The 17355-nt window shown below is 38.3% G+C and overlaps 1 non-coding gene across 1 annotated transcript in view; it reads left to right on the top strand.

The window, feature by feature from the left end:
• Nucleotides 1-1563: 1563 nt before the first annotated feature.
• The window catches only part of LOC126815937 (uncharacterized), a 37430-nt gene continuing 21638 nt past the window's right edge, over nt 1564-17355 (top strand). Inside the window, exons 1-5 of the transcript XR_008788632.1 lie at nt 1564-2211; nt 8958-9035; nt 11289-11357; nt 13164-13223; nt 14348-14413. This is a non-coding gene — a transcript (uncharacterized LOC126815937). The remainder of the gene's footprint in view (nt 2212-8957; nt 9036-11288; nt 11358-13163; nt 13224-14347; nt 14414-17355) is intronic.

Here is a 17355-nt window from a genome sequence, read left to right on the forward strand (position 1 = left end):
AACAAGGGAGGTAATTGGGAGTTAATTGTGTTATTATTTCCGGTGTAAATGAGTTTTAAGTGTGAGAATGACACCTACGATCGTATAATAGTGAGTTGACAACCTATTGAGCAAAAGACATAGAAATAATTATGTTTTGACTTTCTTAGAAAATATGAAATTGTAACTTTAATGAAGCACAAGACGTAGCTATCAATGGAGCGTTTAGCAACAATGGAATCCCATTTAAAACGATCGAATTTAGTACGTCATATCTGAATGGTTAGCACGTGCGCGCTGTACCATAAAGTCTGTCATTGAGTCAACTGGCGTGGTTTCGATTCCCCGGTTGTACGTGACAAGGAGTAGGGTCGCTTATACAACATCGTGGGTTTTCTCCGGGTCCTCCGGTTCCCTCCCACTGCTAAAGACCCCTATGCGCAAGCGAATTATTGAAATAAAATTGAACCATGTGTCAGTCCCGAAATGACCTAGTTTGTGTCGGGTGGACGTTAAACCCCATTTCTCTCTTTCTCTCTCTTGTTCACACGGACCAAAACAGCGTCTATTAGCATGGTTCACACAGTAGTTATCTACCAATCTTATATAAAATAAATTTTAACTATTAAATATTTTCCGACGTACTTATCTAACTAAAATATTTGAAGGTAATTATTTCAGAATAAATATAAATAGCGAAGTAAGTAATGCGTGGATGAGCTTGAATGTACCGGTTGATGATAGTTGCACACCTTGATAGTTGCATGCATTGATATGTAGATGCATACATTGATTGCTTCACTAGTCAAATGTGTGATATTTCTCAGGTATTTGAAGTGCGAGCTATTAAGGGGGTTATTAAAGTCAGAGGGAGATAGGTTAACGTCCGTTCGACACAAACTAGGTCATTTCAGGACTAACATATGGTTCAATTTTTATTTCAAAAGATTTCGGCTGCGCGGAGTTTTTTTTTAGCATTGTTGGGAAGGGGGGGGGGATACCGGAAGACCCGGAGAAAACCCACGAGGCTGGACCGGCGACCCCACTCATTGCCACGTACAAATCGACAATCGAAACCACACCACTTGACTCAATGACAGATCTTGTGCTATCACGCGCACGCGTTTTACCACACCGTGGTTAATTTTGAGCACTGATTAAAGTTACAATATCATATTCTTAAGTTATATTTTTAAAATGTATTAAAATAAAGCCCTTAAATAGATGGTATCTATAAACAGTCCTAGCTTGTTAAAGAATAATCCTATAATTCACTATTGCCAGTTGAGAAATTGGCAAAAATATCATTTTCAACTTCAAATTTAAACGTTTGAAGATAGCTATTCCATGGTGGAGAATAGGAAAACAGGGGAGGTAATTGTGTTATTATTTCCGGTGTGAAGATTTTTAAGTGTGAGAAAGATAACCTATGATCGTATAATAGTGAGTTGACAACCTATTGAAATAATTAGAAATAATTATGTTTTGACTTTCTTAGAGAGTTAGAAAATCTGAAATTGTAACTTTAAATAGTGGATACCGTTTACAGTTTGAACTTATAATTTGCCATCATCAGTGTTAGGATCTATCAAATATTGTTTTTGTGACCTTCTTTCTACACCCTGGGAGTCACTGGACCGTTTGATTAACAAGCGCCATTTACATCGGCTTTGTCTGAAATTATATATTTCAATCTTTGCGTCAAAATATGTTACGTTTTAAAAGTACAATGGAGACATGTCATGTTGAATAGTGCATGACGTTAACTCCATTAAGATAAATATAGTGATTTTATGCAATAGTCGACTTCATATCCCTATTTGATATGGGGCAATCCATGAGTTTCAGAAACACTTAATCACTGTTGCCTCGAGGTTTAATTATCTAACGACTGAATTAAGAAAGGCGATCGGATATAAATATATTTCTGTTGTAGTGTATTCGGTTGATAAACTTATTAGCTGAAAATGTCTGCGAGTCTTAGAATATGTCTATGGATTTCAATTTTATCGAGTGGATATGTTTCAGCAGAAGGTCATCCGGAAGATCTTATATTATTTGCATGTCAATTCTTCGAAGCTACAACTCCAGTAACAACCCCAGCACCATCCACAACGTTAGAAGCTACAACTCCAGTAACAACTCCAGCACCATCCACAACTACAGAAGCTACAGCTCCAGAAACAACTAGAGCCCAAGACACAACCTCAACGACGCCAGAAACATTAACAGGTATATTGGTTAAATTCAGCGACTCTCTATAAATCTTCATGGATATAGAATATCGACAATAATAGGGTTATATTATTCATTTAAAAATGTTCAAAACACATTAACTTTTAGGAATCGTTAAACATTAAAATTTGTGTTTAGGTAAGAATTTTCTAAATCACCCACGCATTGTCGTAATTCTAAATGATTCACAGCCCTTTTGGAAACGGTACTTAAAGTAGCTAAGTCTCTAAGTCAATATCACCCAAAATCTTCGACACTGAAAGCACGAATTAGTTGTCAATTTTAATCAACATTGGTGTTGTGATCTTACCGTGAAAAGATGGGTTTCTGATATCCAATATTTAAGACAAAATAAACATTTTACGATTGGTACGCGAATCGTGTACCATAATGCGTTTCAGCGCAATTTGTAACAAACGACTCAAAGAACGAGGTTAGAGATATTCCACAAGTCATGTCAAACGGTGACCCCATATTCTTATCTGGAGAGCATGCTCAATAAATACTATCGGTGTAGACTGGGATAACCAGACGCTAGAGATTGCCATTCGATTCAGACTTTTGGCGTATTTCGTCGAACATAACTGCTTTGAAATTAGAGTAAAAACGGAAACGATTGAATGTAAATCGGTTTTTTTTACATTCATATTACATTATTATATACGTTGCGGCCCATTTATGTCAATTTGTAGATCCCAAATATTAGGGATTTAGCTCCTTTAACACTAATGATGTGTGATTTGCATTTTTAGGAAGATATGAAATTTATCACGGCTTAATCCACAATAATTATGTAAATTGATTATTTAACATTTCAATTAAGAACACAAAATCAAAATACCAACTCTAGATAGTTCCAAGCATGGATTCAGTTGGATTTAAAACAGGCCCATCAATTTGGTTCGGGGCAAATATAGATACTACATCTTGTTTCTTGTTACATAGGAGAGAGAGAGAGAGAGAGAAAGAGAGAGAGAGTTAACGTCCACTCCACCCAACTAGGTCATTTCGGGACTAACACATGGTTCAATTGTATTTCAATAATTCGCTTGCGAGTAGGGGTCTTTAGCAGTGGGAGGAAACCGGAGGAACCCGGGGAGCCGGAGAAAACCATAAACATGTAAAAGAGAGAGAGAAATGGGGTTTAACGTCCACTCGACACAACATCCACAACACTGGTATTACATGCTTTTACACTATTTGCGTACAAGGTGCGATCCTTTCGGCCGGCAGTTTGGGTCAGATTTTTTACGAAATTCGATGTCAACCTTCTTTGATGTGTAATGGTGATATATTTAAAGTTTTTTTTTGTGTTTTTTTAAAATTGAATACAGATTGTGACTTCTGGCGGGTACACAAGTTAATATTTCGAACAATCGGGGACCATAATCCAAGAGATTATGTTCGGATATGCGCGATTATCGTCAGGAACCAAGATCTTTATGATATAAAAAAAGATTTAAAGTTTCATCAAAATCGGATCAAAATTGTGGCCTCTAAAGAGTCCACAGCCTTGATAAACCATAGTTACACTATTTGGCTACGAGGGGCGGCCATTTGTTCCGGCAGTTTTGGTCCGATATTCACGAAATTCAAACTCAACTGTCATTAGGGTGTATCGATGATATATTCAAACGGGTTTTAAATCGGATAAAAATTGTGAACTCAAGTGGAACCAAAAGCTAAAAACGCAATTTTTCGTACAATCAAGGATGCGTGAATATCGAATGGAACCATGATCATTGGCTTATAAATATGCATTGCAAGTTTCATCAAACTCGGATCAAAATTGTGACCTCTAGAGTGTTGACACCCTTGATATACCATACTTTTACACTATTAGCGAACAAGAAGCGGCCATTTTGTTCGGCAGTTTCGGTCCAATTTTCCCGAAATTCGAACCCAAACATCATTTGGGTGTAATGGTGACGTATTTAAAGGGTTTTTAAAATCGGATAAAAATTGTGACTTCTAGACGGCTCACAAGCTAAAACGTGATTTTGCGTACAATAAGGTTCATAATCCAGGAGGTTTCGTGGATGGCTCAATGGTTAGCACGTGCGCACTGTATCATAAAGTCTGTAAATTGAGTCAACCGGCGTGGTTTTGATTCCCCAGTTGTACGTGACAAGGAGTACGGTCGCCTGTCCAACCTCATGGGTTTTCTCCGGTTTCCTGACACTGTTAAAGACCCCTAGGCGCAAGCGAATTATGGAAATTAAATTGAACCATATGTTAGTCCCGAAATGACCTAGTTTGTGTCGAGTGGACTTTAAACCCTCTCTCTCTCTCTCTCTCTCTCTCTCTCTCTCTCTCTCTCTCTCTCTCTCTCTCTCAGGAAGTCTTCATGCAAATAATTCATCTTTATTATGGAAACATTACATAGTATTAAAGAACCCGTATCTAAAACTACTTTATTTTAACTAGTAATATCAATATTCATGAACACGTAAACACCTGCGCTAATCGGGCAATGAAATGAAAAATGAGATGTCAGTTGTTCGGCGCCTCGGTCCTCTATCAGGGCCGGCGGAAGCAATTCTTGATTGGGGAGCTACTAAGACTTTAGGCGAGGGTCCAGGGTCGCTTAGGCCCCTGAAGCCCCTCGGGATCTATAGACGCTTTCTGGCTAACGAAATTACTCAGCAATGTTTCTAAATCCCTTACCATGCAAGCACATTCGATGTTGGCTTCCTGTGATACTTAACTTGACAAATATATGCATAATAATTCCAAGCTTGTGGACACTCTAGACGTCAAAATTTTATAAGATTTTGATGAAACTGACAATGTAGGCCTATGTTTATAACCTAAAGATCTCGACATGTTTAGTTTGTGGACCCTCTAGGCCTCGCATTTTTTATTTGATTGTCAAAACCGTTCAAATATGTCACCGTTGCATCATAATGACGAATGAGTTTAAATTTCGCGAAAATCGGACCGGCACTGCCCGACAAAATGGCCGCTACCTTTAAAAGCATGTAATATCCAGGTTGTGGGGCAGAGGTTCGAATTTTGATATATCCTACAGGCCCGGGTTCCTTTCGATATTGGCACGCATTGGACCGTAGCTTTCTGGATTATGACCTCTACTTTACGAAATATTACGTTTTTAGCTTGCGGACCCTCTACAGGTCACGACTTTTATCTTATTTCCAAAACCGTTCAAATGTATTACTGTTACATCATAATAATGAATTTCCTGAAAATCGGACCGAAAGTCTCAGTCAAATAGCCATGGCTCTCCTGTACGTAAATAATATAAAAACATGTATTACCAAGGTTGTGGACCATCTAGAGTTCAGATTTTTTTTATCCGATTTTGAACTTAAAATGAGTATCCATAGCTCTTGCATGAGTTCAATTTTGGTGCGCATTGGCCCCCTGCCTTTTAAGCAAAATGTGCCCCCTAACTTTCGGGCAGACGGGTAAAGTGAAAACAAAAATTAATATTTCATCTAGTTGGCAAAATGAAGTGCCCGAAATCTAATAACACACTAATTTTACTTTGCCTTAGTGCGACATTTTGCGGGCATCGATTATGTTTGGTGAATGCAGCTGCAACAGTCTAACAGGATGTTTGGAATTCGGGTTGACAGAGTGGTATTTCGTTGAAAACCGACTGGAAACTTTGAAGTTGCTTAATTCACGGGCTAGAAAAGCAGGAAAACGCATTTGCGGCGGTTAAATTTTCAAAATTTTCTCGGGGAGCGCGAGGCCCCCATACACAGAGATAATTGATTGGTTGTTTGGGATTTGGGATTTAGGTAAGTCACCTAAGATAGACAATATTGGACCACATTGAAGTATCTGTATTCACGGGATGGTCTAGCAGGAAAACGCGTTTGCTGCAGATACATTTTCAAACATTCATCGAGTTCGTACGCCTATGCATCAGGGATCATTTTATGTATACATTTATCTGATATTTCTACATGTACTTTGATAAAAGGTCACTCAGTGAAACATGAAATACCCTTCATAATGGGCTACTGTTAATTACAAAAATTAACGTCATGCTCCAAATGTATAATGAATTTGTTCATCTTTGATGTTATACACATTCACTCATCGTGTTCTTTATATTATATATTATTATTCAAGGACGTTACTCAAATTACATAGGGGCGATGTTAATACAACAGTCTTAATGCTACGTTCCCACGTGTCTGTGACCGTCAAAATTTCCAAATTATTATTATTTTTTTTTTTTTTTTTTTTTTGGGGGGGGGGGGGGGGGTCCTATATGGTAAGCTCTGCTCCTTCGCCTCTCGCAGACGACCCGCACCACCATCTGTAACCCGCTATTATTTTTGGGGGGAAATTCAGGTTCAGCCCCCCTACATCCATCGAGCCAGTACGCCTTTGCTCGCAACTGTGGGTCTCTCAACCCAGGGATCAGTATACTGCATAATAGGGTTTTCTTCTGAAAGCCTACGTTCTAGAAGTGTCACTTCTGTGTTAAAATCAGATCTTGTTGTATCTAACAGCATAATTACTTGCGTGCAATAACCAGCAGAAAAGAGTACTTACGGCCAAATCATTGGAGTAGCTTCCTTACTCTGCCAGGCCTGTCTATTTCTTGGGACGAATGTGTTTCTTGTAAAAAGAAAAAAAAATCATTATATTTCTTATCCTTCAGCCATTGAAATGTTTGTAGCCTTTTATTTTTGTCTAGCCTATAACCGGACATATCCTTACTGAGACATTGAAATTAAACACAAGTCAGTCAATTAATATTCATATATTATTATAGTTTATGAATATTCATATGCTATTATATTCATATGATATTATAGTATACGAATATGCATATGATATTATAGTAGATGAATATTCATATACTATTCAAAAAAAGTAGGGGATATTTGATTTTTAAGTGTTATTAAAGTCACCTAATGAAACTGACGAAGAAACAAATGACAAAATGAAATGAAGTTCACATTCATCGATTTATTCCAAATGATCGTTAGACTAAGTAAGGCACAGACTGACCATTATAAGGGTAAAATGATACCCGGGGTCAAACAGCAAAGTTACCACAGCATCACAACCAAGTCAGTAACGGGTAAATCCTCCTCTGTTTGCCAAACAAGCATTGATCCGACGTGGCATACTCCTAATGAGACGTCTAAGGTCATTTTGGTCCAGATTGTCCCATTCCTGTTGCAACGCAGCAGCAAGTTCTTGGACATTGGCAGGACGTTGTTGACGTTGACGTAACCTCTGTCCAAGCATGTCCCAGACATGCTCGATGGGGGAGAGGTCGGGACTCAGTGCTGGCCAAGGTAATGTGGTGATGTTCTGTTGTTGGAGGTAACCTGTAACGATCCTGGCCCTGTGACATCTTGCGTTGTCATCCTGGAAGATGAAACGGCGGCCATGACGTCGTGCGAACGGCACAACATGGACTGCCAAGATGTTGTCCCGGTATTACTGGCCTGTAACACGCCCTGCAACAACATGTAAAGCCGTTCTTCCAGCAACAGTGATGCCTCCCCACACCATAACAGAACCACCCCCAAATCGATCATGTCTGATGACGTTAAGGTCTTGGAAGCGCTCGTTTCAACGACGCCACACCCTCCTACGTCTGTCCAAAAAATCAACAGTGAACCTTGACTCATCTGAAAACATCACATTGCTCCAGCGTCGATTATCCTAGTGTTGACGATCCCTACACCAACGACGTCTTGCCTGAATGTGATGATCTCTCAAACAAGGGATCACGCGAGGACGTCGGGCGCGAAGGTGACCCCTGTGCAGTCGATTCCGAATCGTCTGGCCACTCACTCTCACACCAGTGTCTGTTTAAAGACGAGCGCTGATCTGATTTGTTGTGATGACACGATTTCTCAAGGCCAAGGTACGGATAAATCGATCCTGGGCTTGAGTTGTCGCCCTTGGTCGACCTGAGCGTGGTCTGTCCTGTACAGATTGTGTATCACGGTATCTGGACCATAGCCTGCTTATGACAGACTGAGAAACATTCATCGTCCGCGCCACAACCGCCTGTGTTGTGCCGATCTGTAGCATGCCAAGGGCACGTAACCTTTCATTTTGGGTAAGCCGGCGCATATCAAAATTTGTTTTCTGGTCACTAAAACAATTAAACTGATGTTTCCACCCTGGAATTCAATGCCACAATGACTGTAACATTCAAAGTCAGAGTCGTGCAAATCTTGGGTTGGACCCCCATGATGATCCCAAGCATCACATGCATTCCATGCGGTAGCTATTGGTGCGTTTGGGCGTCACATGTAACTGGAAATGTTTCTTCTGTTAGGTTCTATAGTGACTTTTTTCGTAGTCATTTGCATATTTTAGTATTATGCCCCCAAAATCAAATATCCCCTACTTTTTTTGAATAGTATATAATAGTATAGCAGATGAATATGCATATGATATTATAGTAGATGAATATTCATATCATATTATAGTATACGAATATTCATATCATATTATAGTTGATGAATATTCATATCATATTATAGTATATGAATATACATATGATATTATAGTAGATGAATATTCATATCATATTATAGTATATAAATATGATATTATAGTAGATGAATATTCATATAATATTATATTATATGAATATTCATATCATATTATAGTAGATGAATATTCATATAATAGTATGGTAGATGAATAGACCTGTGTTCAAATTCAGTGTTTCATTAAGGATAAACTATAATATTCATATATTATAATATATATCTAATACTATTTTACAGATGGTGCATGCAATCCAACAAAGTGTGAGTCATATGGATACGGAAGAAAATGTATGGTATTTACATGCATTACAGACGGTAAATGATAGCTGTTATTCTGGCATCTATAATATTTTTATTAATATTATTAAAATAGACTCGAAATATTTACCAAAAAAAAAAAAATATATATATATTTACCATGAAATTGTGTTGAATGATATATTTTATCATATTGATGACGGTAATCAATCTGTTTCACAGATTATTACGAAAGTCTTCTAATATCTCTGTGAAAGATTACTGTGAATAACTGCGTATAAGTATTACAGTGTAATTTTTTTCATTTTGTGCTCAACCATCTTCCTCAACTCAAATCTTTATTGACAAATATCTTCAAAAAAAAAAAAAAAAAAAAAAAAATGACCATTACAATATTTTCAAACTTCATCCAAACACATCTCTGAAATACATAAAACAGTAGAAAATCAGTCATAAATGCATAAAAACCGTTTCAGGCATCATAAATTATTCGTATTCGTAACTAAGCAGTGTGGACAATTTTGTTTTCTTTTTTTCTTTGTTGCACTCAGCAATGTTTACTTTAAATTGGAAATTGTAAATCATGGTTTAATCAAATTCTGAATAACATGGTCCGCCTAATAATGAGTCATTAGTCACAAGAAATCGTTTGAAAATATTGTAAGGGAGGCGAAATGGCAGTTGAGATCAGGGGCGAAAATGTGGGGGGGGGGGAGCAAAAAAAAAAAAAAATAGTCGGTCGCAAAATAAAGGCAGTCGGTCGAAAAGTAAGTGCAGTCGATCAGAAAATAAGTGCTCACTGAATTAATGAGGTAAACAAACAATGCCAAAATAGAAGGAGAAATCTCAAATTTTTATGTATTTGCGTAAATCCGTCCGTGCACCTAAATTGCATACGTCACACTAATCACCCAAAACTTTAGTATAAAATAACCTTGTCAATTTATTCTGTTGTGAGTTGGTCTAAGAAAAAAAACCCCCACCCCCTTCCTGGGAGAAAAATAGTCGGTCTCAAAATACGTGCAGTCACTGCAGTCGTTCTCAAAATTATTATGCATCGGCGACTGACGAAATGAATTAATGAGGTAAACAAACAATGTCAGAATAGACGGGAAAAATCTCAAATACTTAATATACGTGCACCTAAATTTCTTACATCACATAGTCGGTCTCAAAATAAGTGCTCATTGCAGTTGGTATCAGACTAAATGAATTAATGAGGTAAACAATGCCAAAATAGAAGAGAAACATTTTGTGTGAATCAGTGCACCTAAATTGCAACGGTATAGTATAAAATAACCCAGTCAACTTGTCATGTTTGTAAAAAAAATCCCTATTATGAGTATGTTGGTCTAAGAAATTGAGAGCTTGTTACGAAGATTTTGATATTTTAAATTATATTCTTGATTGTCATACGAATAACATTAGTCGAACAGTTGGTAAGAAGTTATCGGAAGCATAGTTTGTTTGAGAAATACGTAAAAAATCTTTAAATTATGAAATGTTAAGACGATCTATTGCACGTCGGAATTTTTACTTGTTGCATATTTAATCCCAGTAGAAATTAAAACGTATTTTACTCATGTTGTAAGTATTTTCTGACTATTAGAATTCTGCAAAACCATTCCCCAGATCCCAAAGTCCAGTAGATGGCATTTCAGAGACCAAGTAAGCGCCCCCGTGAGACAAAGTCCACGCCGGCCCATTCCCAAAAAATTAAAAGCTTAGTTACATAATCTAATTACATAATCCCAGCAATGACCTCCTGTTTCGAATTTAGAGGGGTGTTATTGTCCAATAGACATGTCCTGAGATTTTACATTAGAACCCGGGACGCTAACCCGTCTTGGGTCCTAATGATCTCAGGACATGTCTATTGGACAATAACACCCCTCTAAATGCCAAACAGGAAGTGTTTATCTCCTAAATACCCTGATAACAAGTAGCTGTTTTTCCGTAAGTATGTGTTATAATTTATTGCTCTATCCAGTTACTAAATAAATATTTACATGGTTGTTGTCTTTCAGAGGAGGGGGGTGGATGGCTGAATGGTTAGCGTGTGCGCGCTGTATCATTAAGCCTGTCATTGAGTCGACTGGCGTGGTTTCCAATCCCCGGTTGTACGTGACAAGGAGTAGGGTCGCCTGTCCAACCTCGTGGGTTTTCTCCGGGTCCTCCGGTTTCCCCCCACTGCTAAAGACCCCTACGCGCAAGCGAATTATTGAAATAAAATTAAACCATATGTTAGTCCCGAAATGACCTAGTTGTGTCAAGTGGAAGTTATACCTCATTTCTCTCTCTCTCTTTCAGCGGATGATTGCGGGGATAATACCTGTGGCCGTGATGACATTTGTCGCAAGAATCAGTGTACAACGTACGGTATGTGCAGGATATTGGTTTAAAATACAGATGTGACGTCACCCTTTGATGTTGGCGTACCATTATTTCAAATAATCGTACGAGCAACTTGCCGATCGTACTAGGAAATATTGGGTTCGCGTGACGTATTTCACTGTAATAGCACGTGCGGAATGTCTGTATTTTAAGTCGTTTAATGGTCTCGAGCTTAAGACATTGCGTAATATATTTTAAAAACACTCGGGCCTCACGGCCCTCTTGTTGTTACAATATATTACTTAATGTCTCGCTCTCGACCATTAAACAATACATAATGTCTTTTATAAAAAAATTATTATTGTCGCTATATATATTGTGTTATTGTGGGGTGGGGGGGGATGTCTAAGTGGGTAAGACGCTGGCTCACTAACCTACAGGTCGGGTGTTCGATCCCTGCATTGTCCAAGAAAGTTGATCCGGGCGTGGTTTCCCCTTGTCAGTGGTGCAGGAGGGAGGGTCTGACAAGGACAGCTGTCTAGTCGCTAGGATGTGACGAAAACTCGAGGTCCCGTGTATGCTTCGATATACACGTTAAAGATCCCTTAACAGTTGGAATTCGATATAAGAGTAGGCTGTAGTGCCGCTGTCCCGGCATAATTTCCCTCATAGCACACTGTATGACGTATGCCCGTCTTCATTAGCCCAGTTGGAGGAGAACAGTAGGACGTTAAATCCCTGTTCGTCCGTCCACAATTGTTTGTGAACATTCTACAGGTCACAATTTTTATCCAATTTCAATGAAACTTAAAAATATAGGTTCATCACCCTACGATCTCGGTTGCTTTCGAAATTGTCATGTATCGGACCGTAACTTCATGGATTAATATTAAGTTAAGTTAATATTTCTGGCTCATTAAGTCGCATCGATGTCACCCTTATCAGTGATTGTAGCGGCCTAGCGAAAATTCACTGCTGATCAGTTTGGCAAAATGTGGGCGTATCCTGCCTGGCAGCCGCTGGTGTTATTGGTACATGTTATCAACGAAATACACGCCCATGAATACGGTCTGTAGAATTAAATTCGTCAAGAAAAAGCATACAGACTCCCCTTTATTCAATATCAAGTCGATATATTGCAAACGAACTGGTAAGTAAGAAAGAACATTGTTTGTTGATTTTTTCTGCATATTGTAGGCTAATGTTTCGAGGGCTATCGTTGGATCTAATTGTGTAATTTCCAGTCTAGCTACAACCCCTTGAACTATACGAGTTCACACTATAGGAAATGAAATGAAATGAAAGGGGGAGTAACGCCCTACCCTTCTGCTCTTATAAACTGGGTTGATGAAGACGATCACTCGGCAAACCTCGGCAGATTCCGTTACTCTACATCTAGCATCTGCTGTATGACGGAAAGTGATATGTACCTACGCCTATACAATTGCGATGCGGCACCGGTTTACTTATTAGGAAAACTTGCCGCTTTTAAAAAGAAGTTATCAAAATTGCGTCGTTCGCTGCATGTTTAGAATTTCAGTGCAAAGTTTTTCTTTGTTTGAAGAAAATCGGATAACCTTGAAAGAAAAACAGCTTCAGACCTTAAATTATTTGTATGATAAAACGTTCTTCAAAGACGTCGTCATGGGCAACGCCGTTGGTAATCCAGGAACTTGAAAGTAGTTTCAATAGCGGACTTCGTCATACAGCCGAGGCAAGATGTAGGGTACTGGAATCTGCTGAGGTTTTTCCGAGTGATTAATAGTGTGACAATATTCCTTGCGACCATAACGACACAGCTGGTTGTGTGTGAATTTTTCGTTTTCTAACAAATCATTTTTACTTCTACAGATAATATTTTTAATTCTGAATCCTGTAACGAAACTATTGGTTGTCTGCCCTATCGCCAAGGTATGTAAGAAAAACTAACACTATCTTAAATATACATTATGTAAGATTTAGATAAAAAGCTAGCCATTCGTGCTATAATAGTTCGAAAATAGATAATGTAAAATGAATAATTTGAAAATTTCATTCAAATTATTGCGAACGAAGATATTATCCTTTGAAGGTTTGACAAGACGTGTGCAATAATTTCAACCACCGTACTGGTTATTCGAAGCTAAGTTGCGCTGCTCCATTTTAGCTTAAATCAAAATATGGCTGAACTATTCTAATCTATTTAATATCGGAGAAATCCGATGCCATCGAGGGTTGATTATGGCCTGGATAAGTTAATAAATGTGTAATTAATAAATTAGAAAACATTTCAGGCCTAAAGGAAGACCTGCAATAGGCAGAGTTAGCTCTTGCATAATGTATGTTTAACTAATCAGAAATAAGAGGTCCGTCCACAGAGCACCACGTCTTTCGGTTCAACGAATTTAGTAATCAGAATCTCGTACAGAATAACGCTATAATATGACATTGGGGGATATGTTAAAATAAAAAAAAAACAAAACAACAAGCGCATTTACCTGTAGTGACCCATCTTCAATAGAAGGCTTAATCTCGCCTTAACTACGTACATCTTATCAAGCCCTTCGTGTAATACCCCGCATATTTTGGCACTATTTTTGATTGGGTATAAGCCCAGCTTGTGATCCTATCAGATTCATTCGTTATATATATCGTTACGATTATCAAGTCTCGCGCTTATAGCTAAAATGTCTACATGTGACAATCGAGTTGCAAAGTTCAAGGTTCCATCAATGTCAAGGTTGCTGGAAATCATACCTGATCAACAAAGAGTTTCTATGGAGGCCGCCATATTTGTTTACATTGTGTTATGTGCGACGACCCCTGATTGGACAATGCTAATTGATCACGTGTAAACACAACGAGCGCAAAATTTCGGGAATTTCCCAGTACTGAAGCAACGGTTAGATGTTGTAAAACTCGCGATCGTTGATTGTTAGATGTTGTAAAACTCGCGATCGTTGATTGTTAGAGGTTGTAAAACTCGCGATCGTTGCTTCAGGAACATGATAGTGACCATACTGATCTGGTTATTGTCATTCTGTTATATATTACAGGTGAACCATGTGGGTCCACATATTGTGTCGACCGCCAGTCAACTTGTGTGGATGGCATCTGTAGAGGTCAGTAAAATATGCAGATATGAACAGTGGTGTTTTTTTTTTTATTAAAAACCATATGAGTAGTGTTTGTTCAAATTTCATATGTGCCAGGGATTATATTAATTAATGGACCATTGTTTCATATTGAGGTTTAAATCCAGGAACGATTTTTTTTTTAATAAAATGGGTTCCCATTATTTTTCTTTTTATTATGTCATCGGCTTTCATTTTATAAAACGGGAAAATTGGACATTTTATTTGTAGGTGTTGTGCAAATCTAAAGATGTATCTTTTTACAAATAAGGGAGGGGGGTTGGATGGCCGAATGGTTAGCACTTGCACGCTGTATCATAAGGCCTGTCATTGAGTCAACTGGCGTGGTTTCGAATCCCCAGTTGTACGTGACAAGGAGTAGGGTCGTCTGCCCAACCTCGTGGGTTTTCTCCGGGTCCTTCGGTTTCCTCCCACTGCTAAAGCCCCCTACGCGCACAGCGAATTATTGAAATAAAATTGAACCATGTGTTAGTCTCGAAATGACCTAGTTTGTGTCGAGTGGACATTAAACCTATTTCTCTCTCTCTCTCTATCTCTCTCTCCTTTGACGCTAATATGGTTCAATTTATATTTCCATAATTCCTTTGCGCGTAGGGGTCTTTAGCAGTGGGAGGAAACCGGAGGACCTGGAGAAAACCCACGAGGTTGGACAGGCGACCCGACGCCTTGTCACGTACAACTGGGGAATCGAAACCACACCAGTTGAGTCAATGACAGGCCATGTGATACAGTACGCCCGTGCTAACCATTCGGCCATGGTACACCGCGCACGTGCTAACCATTCAGCCATCTAACCCCCCCCCTTTCAGAATAAGCACCAATCTGTTTAAAATACAGATCTATATTTCGTTTCGTTTTTTATACTTTCAATGGCCTACACTACATGAAGATCTGACAAGTTATAGCGATAGGTCACGTCAGGGTTCAAAAGACCGACTTATGACCCTATGACGTCAGACATTTGATTAACGAATCAGCATTGATGTTACTAGTGGATTACCCACAGTTCCGTGAAAAACACGCCTAAAGCTCGCCGTAACAGACCGTTTCATTGGCTTATCCCTGACACCATTCAGAACACGAGTTAAATAACAACGCTTCCAGATCCAAGTGTAGTAAAAGACAAGTAAAACGAAATTTTGAACTATAAAAACGAAGCGAAATAGGATCTGTGTTTTAACCAGATTGTAATTTAATCGATTAGCGTCAACATTGTACCTGATTGCAAAGTTTTACACTTTTTTTCAAAAAAATAAATTCTATGACGTCACTTTAAAAATCATCTAGGTCAAAAATCAAAATTCCATTCCTAACGATCGATTTCAAATCGGGAATGGTTTCCAAAATTAAAAAATATATCGATATTGAAAATCGGATAAGAATTGTAGATTTTGATAAATGAAACAGTTTTCAAAATGGTGGCACTTCCGGTGAATTTTAACTTGATGACATTACTCCAAAAAGTAGACATACTGCACACAGCGATGCATCGACTTCATACCTTGAGAATACATAACTGTGCTAAATACCGTCCATTTAAAACGCTCACGTGATCATTTTGGGGCGGGACTTTTCGACTTTACGGCCAATGACGTATATATACTACGTTTTATAACCGAAGCACGTGGTTGATGTAAACAAATATGTCAAGTTAGCAAAATGTCGACTTCTGCTATTCCGGTTAAAGCAATATATAATATGTGCCAATGGGTGATATTGCAATACAGTAGACAGGCAGCCTAAGTTTGGGATGAAAAATTGATGACATTTTTGGCTAAATCCACCAATTTGTAACCGATTCTGGAAGTTTCAAGTCGAAATCTTCAAAAATATAAAAAAAAGTTATACTCAGAATTTTCACAGTTTTCAATTTTGAGCTTAAATCTATGCTATACGCATGCGTCGTAGATGCAACAATGTTTGAAATTAAAACTTGTCAATTACAAACCGCTACCAATTGGTGAAAACCGCGTTCAAATTGATTGAAAAATAAAAAAAAGATGTCTAATATTGGCCTAGTTTCGTCTATGACGTCACTTAATTCCTGTTAACATTTTATACGTTTTCGATATTCATTCGGAATCATTCAAATTTTGAACTAAATAGGCTACCTTTCAGATAGCACAGAGTTCTATTCTGTAGAATATATAGGCCTATGTTTTCCTAAAAACGAGTGGAAAAGAAATAAATGTGTTATATATAGAAAATGAAATGAAATGAAAATGAAATTGGGTTTAACGTCCTACTGTTCTGCTCCGAACTGGGCTAATGGAAACGGACATACGCCGTACAGTGTGTCATGAGGGAAATTTTGACGGGACAGCGGCACTATGGCCTACTCTTATATCGAATTCCAACTGTTAAGGGATCTTTTACGTGCACGCCAATGTGTACACGAGAACTCGGTTTTTCGTCCCACCAAAGGACTAGACAGCTTGTCAGGCCCTACGTTCTGCATCACTGACAAGGGGGAACCACACCGGAAAATCTAGATGATTTTTCTCGGCTAATGCAAGGATCGAACAACCGACCTCCAGGGCCCGGTTCTTAGAAAATTCTTAAAGTAAGCACAAAGTCATGCTTCACTTTTTCTTACGTAAGAAACTTATAAATATACCGTCCCTAGAAAATTCTCAAGACCATTCTTACGAAAGCACAAGTCAAGTATAAGTCTAAGCACATTGTGACTGGTAAAATTTACCAACTGAGACTACGATGCTCTTTAATGTCATAAAAACAAGTTTTGGTATGCTAATTTCGTCATAAATTTGTCGTCTGCTTCATTGATGTCATATATATATATATATATATATATATATATATATATATATGTGTGTGTGTGTGGGTGTGTGTGTGTGGGGGGGGGGGGGTGCGTTTGTATATGGTGTATATCGAGGACACACATCTGA

The sequence above is a fragment of the Patella vulgata genome, chromosome 6, assembly GCF_932274485.2.
Source record: "Patella vulgata chromosome 6, xgPatVulg1.2, whole genome shotgun sequence".
NCBI classification, from domain to species: domain Eukaryota; kingdom Metazoa; phylum Mollusca; class Gastropoda; family Patellidae; genus Patella; species Patella vulgata.